The sequence below is a fragment of the Mesoplodon mirus genome, assembly GCF_964341445.2.
Source record: "Mesoplodon mirus genome assembly, chromosome: 5".
Classification (NCBI taxonomy): domain Eukaryota; kingdom Metazoa; phylum Chordata; class Mammalia; order Artiodactyla; family Ziphiidae; genus Mesoplodon; species Mesoplodon mirus.
Window position 1 is genome coordinate 138,846,506 of NC_138980.1, and position 17,322 is coordinate 138,863,827.

The 17,322-nt window shown below is 36.6% G+C and overlaps 1 protein-coding gene across 2 annotated transcripts in view; it reads right to left on the bottom strand.

Moving 5' to 3' along the window:
* Positions 1 to 17,322, bottom strand: part of GAPT (GRB2 binding adaptor protein, transmembrane) — a 55,976-nt gene that overhangs the window by 14,017 nt on the left and 24,637 nt on the right. The window contains exon 1 of one of the 2 annotated variants that reach the window (XM_082621274.1): positions 5,364 to 5,460. The exons of the other annotated variant lie outside the window; for it this stretch is intronic. The gene's annotated coding sequence lies outside the window, so the exon portion shown is untranslated. Of the gene's footprint in view, positions 1 to 5,363; positions 5,461 to 17,322 lie in introns of those variants that run through there. 2 annotated transcript variants of the gene reach the window in all.

Sequence of the window (17,322 nt, forward strand, 5' to 3'; positions counted from 1 at the left end):
AAAATAGAACCACCATATGACCTAGAAATTCTACTCCTAGGTATATATCCAAAGAAACAAAAACACTAATTCAAAAAGATACATGCACCCCAATGTCATAGCAGCATTATTTACAATTACCAAGACATGGAAACAACCTAAGTGTCCATCGACAGATGAATGGATAAAGATGTGGTAGGCAGGTATAGATAGGCAGATAGATAGATATAGATAGATACATAATGGAATACTACTCAGCCATAAAAAATAATGAAATTTTGCCATTTGCTGCAACATGGATGGCCTTGGAGGGCATTATGCTAAATAAGTCAGACAGGGCTTCCCTGGTGGCGCAGTGGTTGAGAGTCCGCCTGCTGATGCAGGGGACACGGGTTTGTGCCCCGGTCCGGGAAGATCCTACACGCCACGGAGCGGCTGGGCCCGTGAACCATGGCCACTGAGCCTGTGCATCCGGAGCCTGTGCTCTGCAATGGGAGAGGCCACAGCAGTGAGAGGCTCGTGTACTGCAAAAAAAAAAAAAAAAAAAAAAAAAGTCAGACAGAGAAAGACAAATACTGTATGATATCACATATCTGGAATCTAAAAAATACAACAAACTAGTGAATAAAACAAAAAAATGCAGACTCACAGATATAAAGGACAAACTAGTGGTTACCAGTGGGAAGAGGGAGGGGGGAGGGGCAATATAAGGGTAGGGGGAAAAAGGGTTATTATGGGATTATATGAAATAATGTGTGTGAAACTTTTGAAAATTGTAAAGCATTACAGAATTTAAAGAATGTTTTAGTCAATAAATTTTTTAAAGAATAAAATATGCAAACATCCCTAAAAAAAAAAAAAAACAACTTGGAAGCAAACAAGATGTCCTTTAGTAGCTGAATAGATAAATAAATATCTAGACAGTGGAATACTAAAGTGCTAAAAAGAAATGAGCTATCAAGCCATGAAAAGGCATGAAGGAAAATTAATGCATATTACTTAGTGAAAGAGGACAATCTGAAAAGGCTACACACTGTATGATTCCAGCTATATGACATTCTGGAAAAGGCAAAACTAGGGAGATGGTAAAAAGAGCAGTGGTTGCTTGTGATTGGGGAAGGGGGGAGATATGAATAGGCAGAGTACAGAGGATTTTTAGGGCAGTGAAAACACTATTTATGATACCCTAATGATGGATAAATGACATTATACATTTATCCAACTCATAAATTGCACAACACCAAGACTGAACAGGTAATGTAAACTATGGGCTTTGGGTGACTATGAAGTGTCAGTGTAGGTCAGTTGTAACAAATGTACTGCTCTGGTAGGGGGTGTTGATAACTGGGGAGGCCCCACATGTGTGAGGGCAGGGAGTATATGGGAAATCTTTATACCTTCCCTTCAAGTTGGCTATGGACCTTAAACTGTTCTAAAAACAAAAGTCTTAATTTTTCAAAAAGGGTTAAAAATCAGCTTCAATAGGATCCATTACTTGCAACTAAAACTGTGACTGATGCACTGTGCATTTATTTATATTTTTACATTTGTTTATGTACTATGCTTTCAGATCATCTTAGGACATACTTTACTGGATATGTGTTGGAACTCTCCTGTTGTAAGGGACACAGCCTCAACTCAAACTGGCTCACACAAAATAGATTTACTGACCTTTATAACTGAAAAGTCCATGAGTTCAATTTCATTGGTAATCTTTTATTTCCCAAACTGCCTGATGGGTACATGGATGTTCATTACAATAATTTTCATACCTTCTTGAATATTTGAAATACTTCAAAATAAATTAAAACAAACCAAGATAAAACAACATGAAGTGGCTGGGTCAAGCAGCTCAAGAAATGTCATCAGCAATGGCGCCTCCTCCTCTTGGTTGCACCCCCCGTTCCTCTGTAGGCCCTCTCCAGCTGGAATCTGCTGCAGCCCCAAGCTTGCTATATCTACAGCTGGCAGTTTAGTGGCAAGAGTGCCTGACTTCTCAACAGTTCCAGAAGTCCCAGAATTGACCACTGGCCTGTGTCAGGTTTCAAGTCAGTTCTTGGAAGAACTGTTTGACTCAGGGTGTATGATGCTCTGATGGGTTAGGCCAAGCTTGCATGTCCTCCCCAGGAGCGGAAGTGACAAATGAGGTTAACTACTTCTCTTTGCCGGCTGATGCATGGTTTACAGAAGGACATTATGGAGTTTTGTGAAGAAACACAAGTGACCCTTTCTCTTCTTGAAGATTCTTTAAAGGAAAAAGGACAGGGGCAAGACAACAGTTCTCTCAGGACAGAGAGAACCATTTCTCAAGTTGTCTCCCAAATTCTGCTGAGATCTTAAGGCAGTTCCAAAGCAGAATTATTGTCAATAAGTCGAGAAGTACCAGCATTGTCCCACTGGTAGAAGAAGGTAGTGGAATTATATTTTTGTCAATAAAACTAGTATTAATACCATTCCCTGTGACAAAAATTGTCTCCTTGACCAAACTCTAGCCAGGTTCCTCTCAAGCCCTTTCTCAAGCAGGCCTCAACCTTGGCCTATAAAGACTTGAACAAATAGCAACATAGCTTCTAGTAGCTCAAGACTGAACCCCTAGGATGACCCTCACACCCCCTTAAAGTATCCGCCTGAGAAAACTCATTGCTGCCAAAAGACTTTACTGTTTGTTCCAGCCAATACTTAAAGATAGAGCCCACCTCCCAGTCTCTGTGGGATGGTAGGAGCCTAATTTTGGTAAGTGTCAGTTAGCAAACCCAGATGGGTTTCATATGGACCTACCCCCACTTTGTCCTGCTTTTTGTAAGCTTTCACCTTCTGGACTCTGCTGAGCCTCTGCTCACCAACACCCCCATTCTCATTCTCCCTTTAAAAACCCAGTCACCACTGTATAAGTCAAAGTTGAGTTCAGTTCACGCTGAACTTTCCCTATTGCAGTAGTAGATTACTGACTATAATGTGTTCTTATCACTTTACCTAGTGTCTGGCTTTATCTATCTTTAATACTTGTATCACCACTAGGAAAAACTAGGAGCAAATGCTGTAGAACCCAAAACCTAGAGAAGTCTGCCCTCTACTGGCTAAAAATCTGGGTTTGGCAATGAACCTTTTTTTTTCACACCCAATTCCTGTATACCTGCCCTCTACTGGCTAAAAATCTGGGTTTGGCAATGAACCTTTTTTTTTTCACACCCAATTCCTGTATACCTGCCAAGTCATCACTATCTTTGTTATAAATGTGACTTCTATGCAAACTGATCATTAGAAACCATCATACTCAGGGCCAGCAAAATTTGACCAGGTAGTATGGCTGACTGTCGGCTCAGCTGTGGGTAGACTGCTGGAAAGTACTCATCTAACGTTTCAGAAGATATCTTTATAAGCCTCCTCAAACTGGCAAAACAAACTCGGAAACATTGAGCTACTCCACATAAATGCAATGATTCCTCCTTTACGTTACAGTATTACAGTACCAAGGGAGTTTGCTGAGGACATTGTTTTAAAACTGTTTTAGCTTTACTGAGGTATAACTGACACATTATGATACATTTAAAGCATACAGTGTGATGACTTGATATACATATAAGGATTCCCCAATTGAATTATCACATTCATCACTCACATATTTACTTTTTTTTCTTGGTGGGAACACAAGATTTACTCTCTTAGAAAATTTCAATTATACAACACAGTATTGTCAACTATAGACACCATACCATACACTAGATCCTCAGACCATATTCATCTTGTATCTGAAAGTTTAAATCCTTCTACCAACCTCTCCTCATTTCCCCCACTACCCCCTCATCCCCTGGCAATCACCGTTTTACTGTTTCTATGAGTTTGATGTTTTTGTTAGATTTCATATATAAGTGATACCAGGCAATATTTGTCTTTGTCTCTCTATTTCAATTAGCATAATGCCCTCCATGTTCATCCATGTTGTTGAAAATAACAGGATTTCCTTCTTTATTTTAAGGCATTTGAATAATATTCCATTGCCTACATATACCACATTTGCTTCCTTCATCATTGATGGACACTTAGCTTGTTTCCATACTTTGGCTATCATGACTAATGCTGTAGTGGACGTGGGACACAGATAACTCTTTAAGACTATGATTCTGTTTCCTTTGGATATATACCCAGAAGTGGAATTGTTAGGTCATATGGTAGTTCTATTTTTACTTTCTTGAGGAATCTCCATATTGTTTTCCATGGTTACTGTACCAGTTTACATTTCCACCAAGAGTATACAAGGATTTCCATTTTTCCACATCCTTGACAGCTTTTGGTATCTCTTGTCTTTATTATAATAAACATCCTAACAGGTGTGTGGTGACATCTCATTGTGGTTTTGATTTGCATTTTCCTGACGATTAGGGATGCTGAGCACCTTTTCATGTACCTGTGGGCTATTTGTATATCTTCTTTGGAAAAATGTCTATTCAAGTTTTTTGCCCATTTTTAATTGCGTTATTATTATTATTAGCTGTGGAGTTGTACGAGTTCCCTGTATATCCTGAATATTAATGAATTATCAGATAAATGGTTAGTGAATATTATCTCCCATTCTGTATGTTGTCTTTTCATTTTGTTGATGATTTCCTTTGCTGTGCAGAAGCTTTTTAGTTTGATGTAGGCTGATGACATTGTTTACCTGCACCTTCTTTGATCTTTTATTTTTTAACCCCTTATTTTGGAAAAAAAATTCTTTATTCCTTGTTCATTGTAGGAAATTTGAAAAATATAGAAACCTTAAAGGGGACAGTATTGACAAAACTACACTTTAAAAACTCATAAAAAAATTACAATGAGCAACAATCCTAAAGTGGTCCTCTCTCCCAAACCTCTCTTAGAAATTTCTTGGCATAACTTCTCAGCAGTCGTTGGACCTCTGCTCTCCACCCAGACGGCTACTCTCAGCACAGGAGCTCCGCTTCTCCTTCACTGAGACCGTTGCCTGGAGCTGGAGGCTCTGGCCACTTCCTTCCTCTCCAGCTGCCTCAACAGCTCTCTGCTCACTCCCGCCAGTTTCAGAGCAAGAGCTCTCTTCCTTCTCCTGAAGGCAAGTTCCTTTCTCTATGTCCCCTGCGCCCCTGCCACTGTATTCCTTCAAACAGTCTTCACTGCCCAACATCCTGAATTGCTCTTTCAGTTACAAAATCCATTTTAATCCCAGTGATCTGGCAAATTGTATTATAAACAGTATTCTATTTTCCTTGTCATCACTGCCCAACTTTTTGAATGATCTAAACAGACTATTAACTCTATCCCACCTGCAGAAACTGCATTCACAAAGATTTGTATCTAGCTATTATTCTCCTTAACCCTTCTGCAATGTTTAGCGCTTCTCATTACCCCTCTTTTTTTGCCATCATACTTACCTCCTGGACTGGAGTCTCTTTTGCCTTCTCTTCTGGTTCTCCTCCTTGCCCCTGACTTTTTATGGTCCTTTTCTTTCTCTTCAGGTCCTCTAACTCACAGGACTTCAAATGTTTTGGTCCCTCTACTCCATAATAAAATAACTTTTAAAATTATGTACCACCCCACACATTTTTAAGTTGATATGTAAATTTTTTTCATAAGATTAAGGGTCACAAGGAATATAATATGTGACATAGTGAATATTGTATATGTGCCTCTAACACATTTTTGACAAAACTATGGAGTTGCACCTTCAGTTTATGGAAAACTTCCACTATGTAATTCAATTGGCAAACACAGTCTTCACTGCCGAACAAATCAATCAGAAAATTGACTTTGTGTTCCAACTCAAATAAATGTGTTAAAACCTGTCTCTGTGTAAACCATCTTGCTTCTAAATTCTAAGTCTTTGGCACAGAAAAGAAAGAAGTAAAAAAGGAAAAAGAAAAGAAATGATGAGGCATGAGGTCTTGCCACAGGTTTGCCACTTGGAGGAAGCTTCTTGCAGAAGCTCTGCAGTCTCAAACTTTCCCTTTGTTCTGGGGAACAAATACTCCAGAGGTATTTATGAAACTGAGGACAGTCATTAATTAGGATCCCTTAAACTATAACTTGCTTAATAAATGATACACTGTAACCTGTCTTCATTGACTAAGCTCCCTTTAATTGTTCCTGCAAATTGCCTACACTCCAAACTTCAGGTAGCCTAGACAATATATCCCAAGTCTCCTTTAACTGCCCTCTATAGATAATACTTCTAACGTATGGGTCGCTATGGTAATGGTTGCTTAAGTTTTTTTTTAGGAACTTGGAGTATTTGTTTAGTTCAAGTTCAAGCTGGTTAAGGCTGTTTGGGACCACTGACCCTCCAACTGGGCCTGCATGAGCGTCCCACAGATGACCTTTTGATGTCAGAGGGCCAAAAACTCCACCCTCAGATCTCGCTAACACCGCCATTTTCTGATCATGCATCCCACGAAGAAGCATGTAACTCAGATATGCCTGCACAGAACACTGATTACCTCACCTTTTTCCTACTTCCAATCTCCTTTCCCCACACTTAAGACCACTCTGCTTCTCTATCCTATAAATATCCTGAGCCCCTCACCTTTGGGAGGCAAATCTGAGACTTGTTCTCCTATCTCCTCACTTGGCTGCCTCGTGAATAAACCCTTTATCTGCTGCCAACCTCAATGTCTCAACATTTGGCTTGCCATGTGTCGAGCAAACGAACCTGGTTCAGTAACATTTACACCTGGAGGAAATGCACAAGAGTAAAATTCTGGATAGATGGATGGATGGATGGATGCACAGATGAGAGGCACGCTCTCCTACTGTAAAATGGGAGAAGGGCAGTTGTGAAAGAGAAATTGGGAAAGGAGAACAAGCAGAGGGGGTACTTCACAGGCAGATGAGTTTCAGGAAAGAGTTCATGTAACACCTGGGAATTCGTAAATTGATTTCTTTGAAACTATCTGTGTGCCCCAGCACTCCTTGAAACATTCCAATATATGCATATCCTCATTTGAATTGACTTTTCTACAAAATTAGTTACTTGTTACTTTCTCTGTATTTTTTCTCTTGGAGAATTGACTCATTCTCACAAATCCAATTATCACCCCTAAGTGGATGACTCAGAAATCTTATTGATCTCTTTTTGCATTCAGAAACACCAACCAGATGTTTCTACTTGAAGATCTCACATTTAACTAGAGATTTTCACATCAGCATGACAATCAAATCTATTTAAAATTTAAAATTTTTGTGTGAAGGTGTTTCTTCAGCTACCCCAAGCTTGAGATAAAATTCACGTGTATCACCAACAACCTAATTGTCTCTGGCTTGAACTTGCACTGGACAAAGGCAAACTCACAATCTTCCAGCAGGCTCTTCTGTCTGCCCAGCTGCTGGGTGATTCAATGAGTCTCATGCAGATTCAGAGTGAGGACTGGTTATGTTACATTTTGTGTGAGAAAGAAAGAGAAATAAAAGTATTTGAATATGAATATAATATATTATGCACATATATAGATAAGTAGATAGGTAGATATAGATAGGCAGACATATCCACTTATATTTTCAGAAGGAAACTCTGTAAGGTAAACCCAACATTAATGAAAATATCTACTGGTTAGGGATGGGGGTTGGGACATAAACAGTATTAAATGAACAGAAATGGAAGCAAGACCTCTTGGAGTATACTTTTATGAAATTTTGGCTTTTGAATCATGTAAATATTTTACACATGAAAAAAAAAAAAGTAATCCCTAAAATTGAAAATATTTTAAAAGGAAAGATACTAACTATATATCAGAATTTAACATAACCAGACAGAGGAAACAATTACATTAGATCACTCTAGAATATTGTATTCTTGCTGCAAACCTTTGGAAAGATATATTCTAAGGTCAAAAAGAGCTTCAAATTCAGTGGTTTTACTGTTAATAGTTATATTGGTATTGTTATTTGGAAGTCATTTTATGTACATTATAGAGCTAAAGCAAATAAATGATTATGCCACTATAAAATAAAATTTTCATTTTAAGAGGGGAAGTATAAAATCTAAAGAATTAGATAAAACCCTATAAGTCAAATTTGAATTGATAAATGTCAATTTAAACTCCTGATTTAAAAAAATGTATTTCCTACCTCTGCTGTCTGAATGGGCCTCCATTTTTTAAAAAAGTGAATATAATTGATTAATACACTTGAGACATAAAAAATTCATGAAACCACGGTTGTATTAAAAAAAAAAAAGTAAGCATGCAAACAAAAACTTCCTTGCCCTCACTGGAATCCTTATTCTGAAAATTGGTAATTAAAGGGAACGGATTAATTTACTCTTCTTACAGTTGAGGATAACAATATAACCCCAGTTGATAAGGAAACTTTTTTCTAGTTTTGCTGGGATATAATTGACATACAGAACTGTTTAAGTTTAAGCTGTACAACATAATGATTTGACTTACATATATTGTGAAATGATTACCACACTAAGTTAAATTAACATCCATCATCTCATATAGATACAAAAATAAAAGAAAAAAAATTTTCCTTGTGATGAGAACTCTTAGGATCCACTCTCTGAACTTTCCTATATATCATACTGCAGTGGTAACTATAGTCATCATGTTGTATATGACATCCCTACTAATTTATCTTATAACAGGAAGTTCATACCTTTTGACTACCTTCATCCAATTCCCCTTGCCCCCATCCTCCGAGCCTCTGGTGATGAGAAAATATTTTTTATGCAATAGCAACTAATAAATGTAGAAAGAATGGACACTATCAGAAAATCACCATTCTGCAACCATGAATGATATAACTGGTTCTATCAAGAATCATCAAAGTGGGATCGAATCATTAGGTGAATGGCTGATGGAAAAATTTTCCTACATTGCCCCCAGATTCCCTGCAGCTTTATAACGGTGAGATCTGGCTGCCTGCATCTTAACTCGGAGAGCAGAGTGACTATCAGGAATGGCGGGACAACACCACATGCCTCCTAATGGGACACATGGGCATTATACAGTGTTCTCTAGGATGTATTCTTACTACAACATGCTCAGCCCCAATCTAAATCAGTCTGCATTTCTAACTTCAAGTTTAAAGGAAATACAGACAAAGGAATATGTTAAATGAAACCTTTAGGAAAAAAAAAAAAATCCAGAAAACAGACATTTTACAAGACATCTAGCCCGGTCTCTTCAAAAAGCCAAAAGAAGGACTGACTTGCAGGTTTATCGAGTTAGGAGTCATAACAGAATGCAGTCTGTGGTCCTTGATTGGCTCTTAGTTTGAACCAAATCAGCTATAAAATGCATCTGTGGAACAAGTGGGAAAATGTGAATATGAGCTAGGTATAAGATATGAAGGATTATTGTTTATTTTGCAAGGTGCAATAAAAGTGTTACAGCTATATATGAGAATTTCCTCATCTTAAGAGATACATGCTGCAGTATTTAAGGATAACATGTTATGATATCTACAACATACTTTTAAATGGCATGCAAGAGAGTGGGGCGAATATGTGTAAACAACTGCTGAATCTGGTGCTGGATGTATAGGCATTCACCGTGCCCTTTTTTTTTTTTTTTTTTTACAATTCTATATGTTTGATTGTTTTTCACAATTATGTTAAACAAAAATATGCTCTGTGCTGCCAACCTATCACTGCAGCTCCACAGTGAGATGCCAGCGGCCCAGATCCCTCCTTCTCTGCCAGGGCTTTGTCCCTACCCCAGTGGTTGGAGGTCCTGGGTTGCAGGCACCACACTGAGTTCCCAGAGTCAGCCTTGCTCTTTGCACCCCTGAATTCACAAAAGCTGAGTTAGGTGTGGATGTGGGAGCCACGGTGGGAGGCGGTGTGGAGAGGTGTTTGGACAAAGTGGGTTTGGGACATCTCAAGAGGAGCAGGTCGCTTCCTACGCACACGGCCACTCCGGGCACCAGACTGTTTGTCAGGGCTGGCCTCCTGGAGCAGAGCTGAAGAAGCCTGTCCCACTTGGACTGCCTAGGCAGCCACTGAGAGAAGCACACCAGCCTCTCCCAGCCCTCAGAACAGCTGCAGCTTCCCTCACGTTCCGGGTCCAGAGCTGGGACATCTTCTCCCTTGGCTGGTGGTAACAACCTCCTAGATGCTTCTCCTCTCTCTTTCCACTTACCCAAGCCAAAAACAAACCAAAAAGGCAAACAAAAACAGTGCTTATTTGCTCACTCTTTCTCCTTGTTAGTTCCATTTATTTTTGTTCAACTTTCAGTAAACCAGATGCTGGAGAGAAGATCTTTCCACTAGGCCTTGGGTTAAACTTCTCTTTGTCCATCCCTGTTGCCCTTGCTAGTTCTTTGTCTTGCCCCTTCCTTTCTCCTGAATATTAAATAGTAACTAACATTATTGATCTCTTCCTATATGTCAAGCACTGCTCTAAAACCATTCTAGGCATTGGATTATTTAATCACAACCACCTTATACAATATTGTAATCCCCATGAACCTCTCTGTGGCACAGAGAGGTTCAGTAATTTATGCAAGACCAAATCTAGAATGTGTCTAGTCTCCTCAACTGTTTTATAATTATAAATTTATTTATCCAAAAAATAATTGATTTCCTACTCTGTACCATGTACTGTTGTAGACACAGAGAACACAGCACTGAAGATAGTAATGAACTTGTACTCATGAAGCTTTCACACCTGTGGGGAAGAAAAATAACCACCAAACAATTAAATAATACAAGGCAAGGTACACATCAGAAATCTTGATCAGATGATTGACAGTAACAGACGGAGTGTAGACCAACAAGCCCTCTTTGAGGAGCTGAATCCTGTCATAAAAATATTTTTACATATTTTAAAATAGGTAATATACTCTCCTGGTCCAAACACTAAAACCTATAAAAAAGTGATCAGAAAAGTAAATAACCCACCTGCAAAAATAAATGTATAAACAAGTAAATGGAGAAAACCTTTATCGTTATTAGTTTCCTATTAATCCTTCCAGAAATTTTATGCCCTATTCACATTTGAGACTATAAAAGTATATTATTTTCCTTTCCTGTTTCACCCTAAGGAAACATGCCTTACTATACCATACACTATCCTATTTGCTTTTCAAAATATTTATTTTGGAGATGTCACCACATCAATACTTAAAAAGCCTTTTCATTTTGTTTTTACAATTGCCTACATTTTCATTATATGAAGATATCAACATTTAACCATTTCTCTATTGATACGTACTTAGATTTTTTCTAGTCTTTTCGTTGTTTCAAACAATGCTCCAATGAATAAACTTATACCTCAGGGGTTGGCAAACTGCTTCTATAAATGGTCAGATAGTAAACATTTTAGGCTGTGTAGGCTATGTGGTCTCAACTCTGCTGAGTATCATGAAGACACCCATAGACAATACGTAAGCACACAGGCATGGCTGTTTTACAATAAAACCTTATTTACAAAAGCACACATTGGACTAAATTTGGCCAGCAGGCTGCTTTATTTATTGATGCTTGTCATTCATTATTTTATATATGGGATTATCTCCATAGGATAAATTCCTAGAAGAGAGTACATGAATTTTTAATCTTGATAGATTTTGCCAAATTACCTTTTACTGAGATTGTACCAATTTGCATTCCCACCAGGAATACACGAGACTGCTTCTTTCCTTAGCTTCACTAATTATGTTCACACAAATTTTGAGGATTTTGCCAACTTCATAGGTAGAAAATGGTATTTCATTACAGTTTTAATTTCAATTTCTATTCTTATGAGTGAAGTTAAGCCAATATAAGAACTATGTATTTTCTATTGGCTAATGGGTCTTTTATTAATCAACTTATAAGAGCTCTTTATACAACAGGAAGATATGCCCTTTCTCTGTATATGTTGAAAATAATTTTTCCAGTTTGTTATTTATCTTTTGACTTTACTTATTTTTTTAAGATAAAAAGTTTTTGTTTTTATATGGTCACATTAATGGATCTTTTCTTTTATAGATTCTGGATTGTGGGTAATAGTTAAAAGATTACCAAACTCTAAGCCTATAAAAGAACTCTCCCATAATGTTTTATGATTTCCTATTTTATATTTCAAACTTTCATCTGTTTGGAATTAAGCCAGGTATAGAGTGTGAATTCTTCTTATGTTCGTTCCTGGTGGTCACCACGTTGACACTTTGGCAGTTAGTAAACACCTAAGCAGTAAGGTAAACCTCACTGATTTCAGTTGGTACCTTTATAAAATACTAAGACACTACATATGTTGGGCCTATTTCTGGATTTTCAATCATGTTTCACTGATTTACCTGACCATTCATGTGCCAGTTTCACATTATTTTAATTACTGAAACTTTATGGTATATTTCAGTACATGATAAGGCAAATGCCCTGCCCCCACTGTTCATTATTTCAGTGTTTTCCTGGACAGTCTTGCTAATTTTTTATATGAGCTTCAGAATCCTTTAGCCTAGATTTCTTTAAAAAGTGACTCTATTTGGATTGAATTTAATTTATAATTTCATCCAAGGAGAACAGACAGTTTTAAGATATACTGAGTCTTTCTCTCCAAGAACATGGTGTGGCTTTTCCATTTGTCAAAGTCTTCTTCTATATCCTTCCAAGAGTTTTCTTCACATAGGTCTTGAGTACTTCTTATTTATTCTTAGATATGTTAGCCTTTCATTGTTATTGTTGCTTTTGTAAGTAAGATCTTTTCTTCCACTACATTTTCTAACTGATTTCTGAGTATCAATTTCTGTACCCTGCTACTGAATTCTACTTTTTATAGTGATTCTTTTTGAATTTATTCTCCAGGGTTTTCCAGGAATACAGTCACATCATATACATACAGTGATAGTTTTATTTCCTTTCCATTTTAATATCTGTAATCTTGCTTCTTTAATTACAAGGTCCAGTACTTGTGGTAGGTAGAGTATTAGGTAATATGATAAAGATGAGCATCCCGGCAGTTTCCTAATTTTACTTCTAGTGCATCTAGTGTTTCCCCACTAAGCACAATGCTAGCTTTCAAATTGAGAGGTACATTTCATCATTGTAGGTAAATATCTACTGATTCTCAATTTGAGTGTTTTTTTAAGAATAGATCCTGACTTTGTCAAAGGCCTTTTAATCACTTATGAAAATGACTATTTGATTTTCTCTTTATGTCTATTAATATAAATCATTAATATTGTGTATTATTTGTAGATCAATGATATTAAATTCTCAATATTGAAGCATCCTTGCATACTTAGAATAAACTTTTACTACATCATGATGTAATATTCTGTTATTACATTGCTGGCTTTTGTTTGCTAATGTCTTATTTTAAAACTTCTATAAATATTCATAAGTGAGATTATCTGCAGTCTTCTTTGTGTACTCTTTGTCAGGTCTTGATGTTAATGTTATGGTTGCTTCATAAAAATAAATTCTAAGTTTTTTTTTTATTCTATGATCTGGAACAGCTAAAATAGTATTATAATTATATTAACTTTAATAGTTTCATAGAATTACCCTGTGAAACCATCCAGGCCTGATGTCTTTTTAGGGAGCAATTCTTAAAAAAATTATTCTACCTCCTCTGTGGAAATTGGTCAGTTTAAACTTTTGAATTTTTCTGGGGTCATATTTGATAAATATTTTCGTAGGAAAGTATCCATCTCATCTTAGATTTAAATTATTTATATGGAGTAGTCTTCAACTATTCTTTAAATTTCCTCTGTGGTTATTTTGTTTAAGTACATTTTCTGTTTCTCTGCCTCTATTTTCAAGGAAAGGGAAGAGTTTGGGCTAGCCAACAGTTAATCTATTTTATTACTTTTAAAATAGATTTATTTTCATTCTTTATTTTTTGGTATAAATATTTAAAGCTATAAATTTGCTTCTGAGCATTATTTTAGCTTGGCGTTTCCCAACCTCAGAGCTATTGACATTTTGTCCAGGTAATTCTTTGCTGTGAAAGGCTTTCTTGCACATTACAGGATGTTTAGCAGCTTCACTAGTCTGTCCTACTAGATGCCAACAGTATCCCCCTCCCCAATTGTGACAACCAAAAATGTCTTTGGATATAGCCAAAGGTCCCCTTACTGGGGACAAAACTGTCCCAGTTAAGAATCACTGCTTTTGGGCCTCCCTGGTGGCGCAGTGGTTGAGAGTCCGCCTGCCGATGCAGGGGATACGGGTTCGTGCCCCGGTCTGGGAGGATCCCATATGCCGCGGAGCGGCTGGGCCCGTGAGCCATGGCCGCTGGGCCTGCGCATCCGGAGCCTGTGCTCCGCAACGGGAGAGGCCACAACAGTGAGAGGCCCGCATACCGCAAAAAAAAAAAAAAAAAAAAAAAAAAAAAAAAAAAAAAAAAAAAAGAATCACTGCTTTAGCTGTTCTAATAGTTAGTGTTTTCTCATTTTTTCCTACATATTCTAAAGTTTAGGTTTGCATTTTTATGTGATCTAATTGTTATTTAAGATAGATTTTTGAATATAAATTTTGAATAACTATGGTTGTTTTTGACAGAAATTATAAATATTTTGGAATCTTTCTCCCTAGATTTACTAAAAAACATGGAGCTTGTGGTTTTATTAACCACTCTCCTTTCAGATGGCTTCCCGCATTACAAAGGAAAAGTGCTAAATTGCTAGACTCATTGCTATAGGAAATTCCTCATGGTTAATATTTATTGAACATGATATATTCCAAGCACCTTCAAAAGCATTTTATATGGAATATTTCATTTAATTCTCACAATAATCCTATTTGGTAGGTAATATTATCTCCAGTTTTGAGATGGGGAAAGACTCAAAATAGCTTGCCAGAGGTGTTATAGTTAATAAATGGAGTATAAATATTTCTTAAACAGATCTTCAGTTAATGAAAACACCTCAGTTCCAAGGAGGAAGAAGAATAGTATAAGGTCACCCTCTGGTGGACAAGGCAAGCACAATGTGTGACCCAGGCTAACTGGTTGTTCCAGCATGGTTTGTGTCTGAAGCATTTTAACAAACTTGAGTTGTAACTCTTCCTGCCTCCTATGGAAATGACTTCATTGAGAGGGATAAAAAAGCACTGAGGAAAGGATATTTGAAACAAAGGACAGCTTCACATCTATATATGTGTGTCTTCCTTCCTGATGACACTGGAACTCCTCCTAGGGGAAGAAGTTCCTGGGCTACAACAGCAACCAAAGTGGGTAATCACTGGGGTGGAACTAGTTAACATCCATCCATTGAAAGAGATGGAGTGTACTTTGTCATTGTGTGTTAAATATACTTTGTTTATCAAGCCTGAGTTTGATAAATTATAAGTTTAATAAGTTTATAAGTTTATAAACATTTATAAGTTTAATAACTTTAACTCTTTCTTATACATTAAGAGCACTATTTTGGAATAGCTCTAAGTAATCTTCACATGTGTCTTTGTGTTGTATGGAAGGTTTTGATGGGAAACTAAAACTAAATCTAGCCAGATTTTTTCCCCCTGGTTTTTGATTTCCCACTTGCATTACCCATAGATTTCCCAACAAAATAATTTTTCAAGGTTAATGCACAAAAGTGACGGGTTTTATCAAATAGTCTTAAAAGTGGTAAAATGTGATAGCATAAAATATCAGTATTAAAATAGAATGATGAAAGAAGGTTCTTTACTTTCAAGAAAATATGTTTAAGGGGATATAGGTTGATGTTGATCCATGCATAAAATTCCAGTTGAAAGGGATTTCATTGTGAAGTTTGTCATGAACACTGAAGGAGTCTAGATTCAAATGGATTGTACAATATAAGGAAAAAATTTCTCCATTATTATTTTTCAAGCAGACATTTGAAGAGGTCTTCATATTAATTTTGTATCCTTCAACTTTACCAAATTCACTGATAAGCTCTAGTAGTTTTTGGTAGCATCTTTAGGGATTTTCTATGTATAGTATCATGTCATCTGTGAACAGTGTCAGTGTTACTTCTTTCTTTCCAATTTGGGTTACTTTTATTTCTTTTTCTTATTTGATGGCCTTGGCTAACATTTCCAATGCTATGTTGAATAAAAGTGGAGAGAGTGGGCATACTTGTTTTGTTCCTGATCTTAGAGGAAATGTTCTCAGCTTTTCACCACTGAGTATGACTTTACATATTGGCTTGTCATATATGGCCTTTATTATGTGGAGGTAGGTTCCCACTATGTTCAGAGTTTTTATCATAAATAGATGCTAAAATTTGTCAAGAGCTTTTTCTGCATCTATTGGGATGACATATAATTTTTATTCTTCAGTTTTTTAATATGATGTACCACATTTATTGATTTGCAGATGCTGAACCATCCTTGCATCCCTGGGATAAATCCCACTTGATCATGGTGTATGATCCTTTTAACAGAATTGTTGAAAATTCCATTTACTAAGATTTTGTTGAGGATTTCTGTGTCAATGTTCATCAATGATACTGGCCTGTAATTTTCCTTTTTTGTGATATCTGTGTCTGGTTTGGGTACCAGGGTGATGGTGGCCTCACAGAATGAATTTGTGAGTGTTCCTTCCTCTGTAATTTTTTGAAATAGTTTCAGAAGGATAGGTGTTAACTCTTCTCTAAATGTTTGGTAGAATTCACCTGTGAAGCCATCTGGTCCTGACCTTTTGTTTGTTGGGAGTGTTTTTTTTTTTTTTAATTACAAACTCAATTTCATTACTGATAATTGGTCTGCTCATATTATCTACTTCTTCCTGGTTTAGTCTTAGGAGACTGTACATTTCTAGGAATTTGTCCATTCCTTCTATGTTTTGCTTTTTATTGGCATATAATTGTTCATAGTAATCTCTTATGATCCTTTGTATTTCTGTGGTTTAGTTGTAGCTTTTCCTTTTTCATTTCTGATTTCATTGATTTGGGCCCTCTATCTTTTTTCCTCTTTAGTCTGGCTAAAGATTTATCAATTTTGTTTATCTTTTCAAAGAACCATCTCTTAGTTTCATTGATCTTTTCTATTTTTTTGGTCTCTATTTCATTTACTTCTGCTCTGATATTTATGACTTTTTCCGCTTACTATTTGGGGTTTTATTTATTCTTCTTTTTCTAATTTCTTCAGGTGTAAAGTTAACGTATTTGAGATTTGCCTTGTTTCCTGAGGTAGTACTGTATCATTATAAACTTCCCTCTTAGAACTGCTTTTGCTGTGTCCCATAGTTTTTGGATCACTGTGCTTTTGCTTTCATTTTTCTCCAGGTATTTTTTTTTATTTCTTTTTTGATTTCTTCATGATCAATTGGTTGTTTAGTAGTACATTGTTTAGGCTTTACATAGTTGTGTTCTTTGCAGTTTTCTTCTTGTAGTTCATTTCTAGACTCATAGCATTGTGGTCAGAAAAGATGTTAGATGTTATTTCAATTTTCTTAAATTTACTGAGGCTTGTTTTGTGGCCTAGCATGTGATCTATCC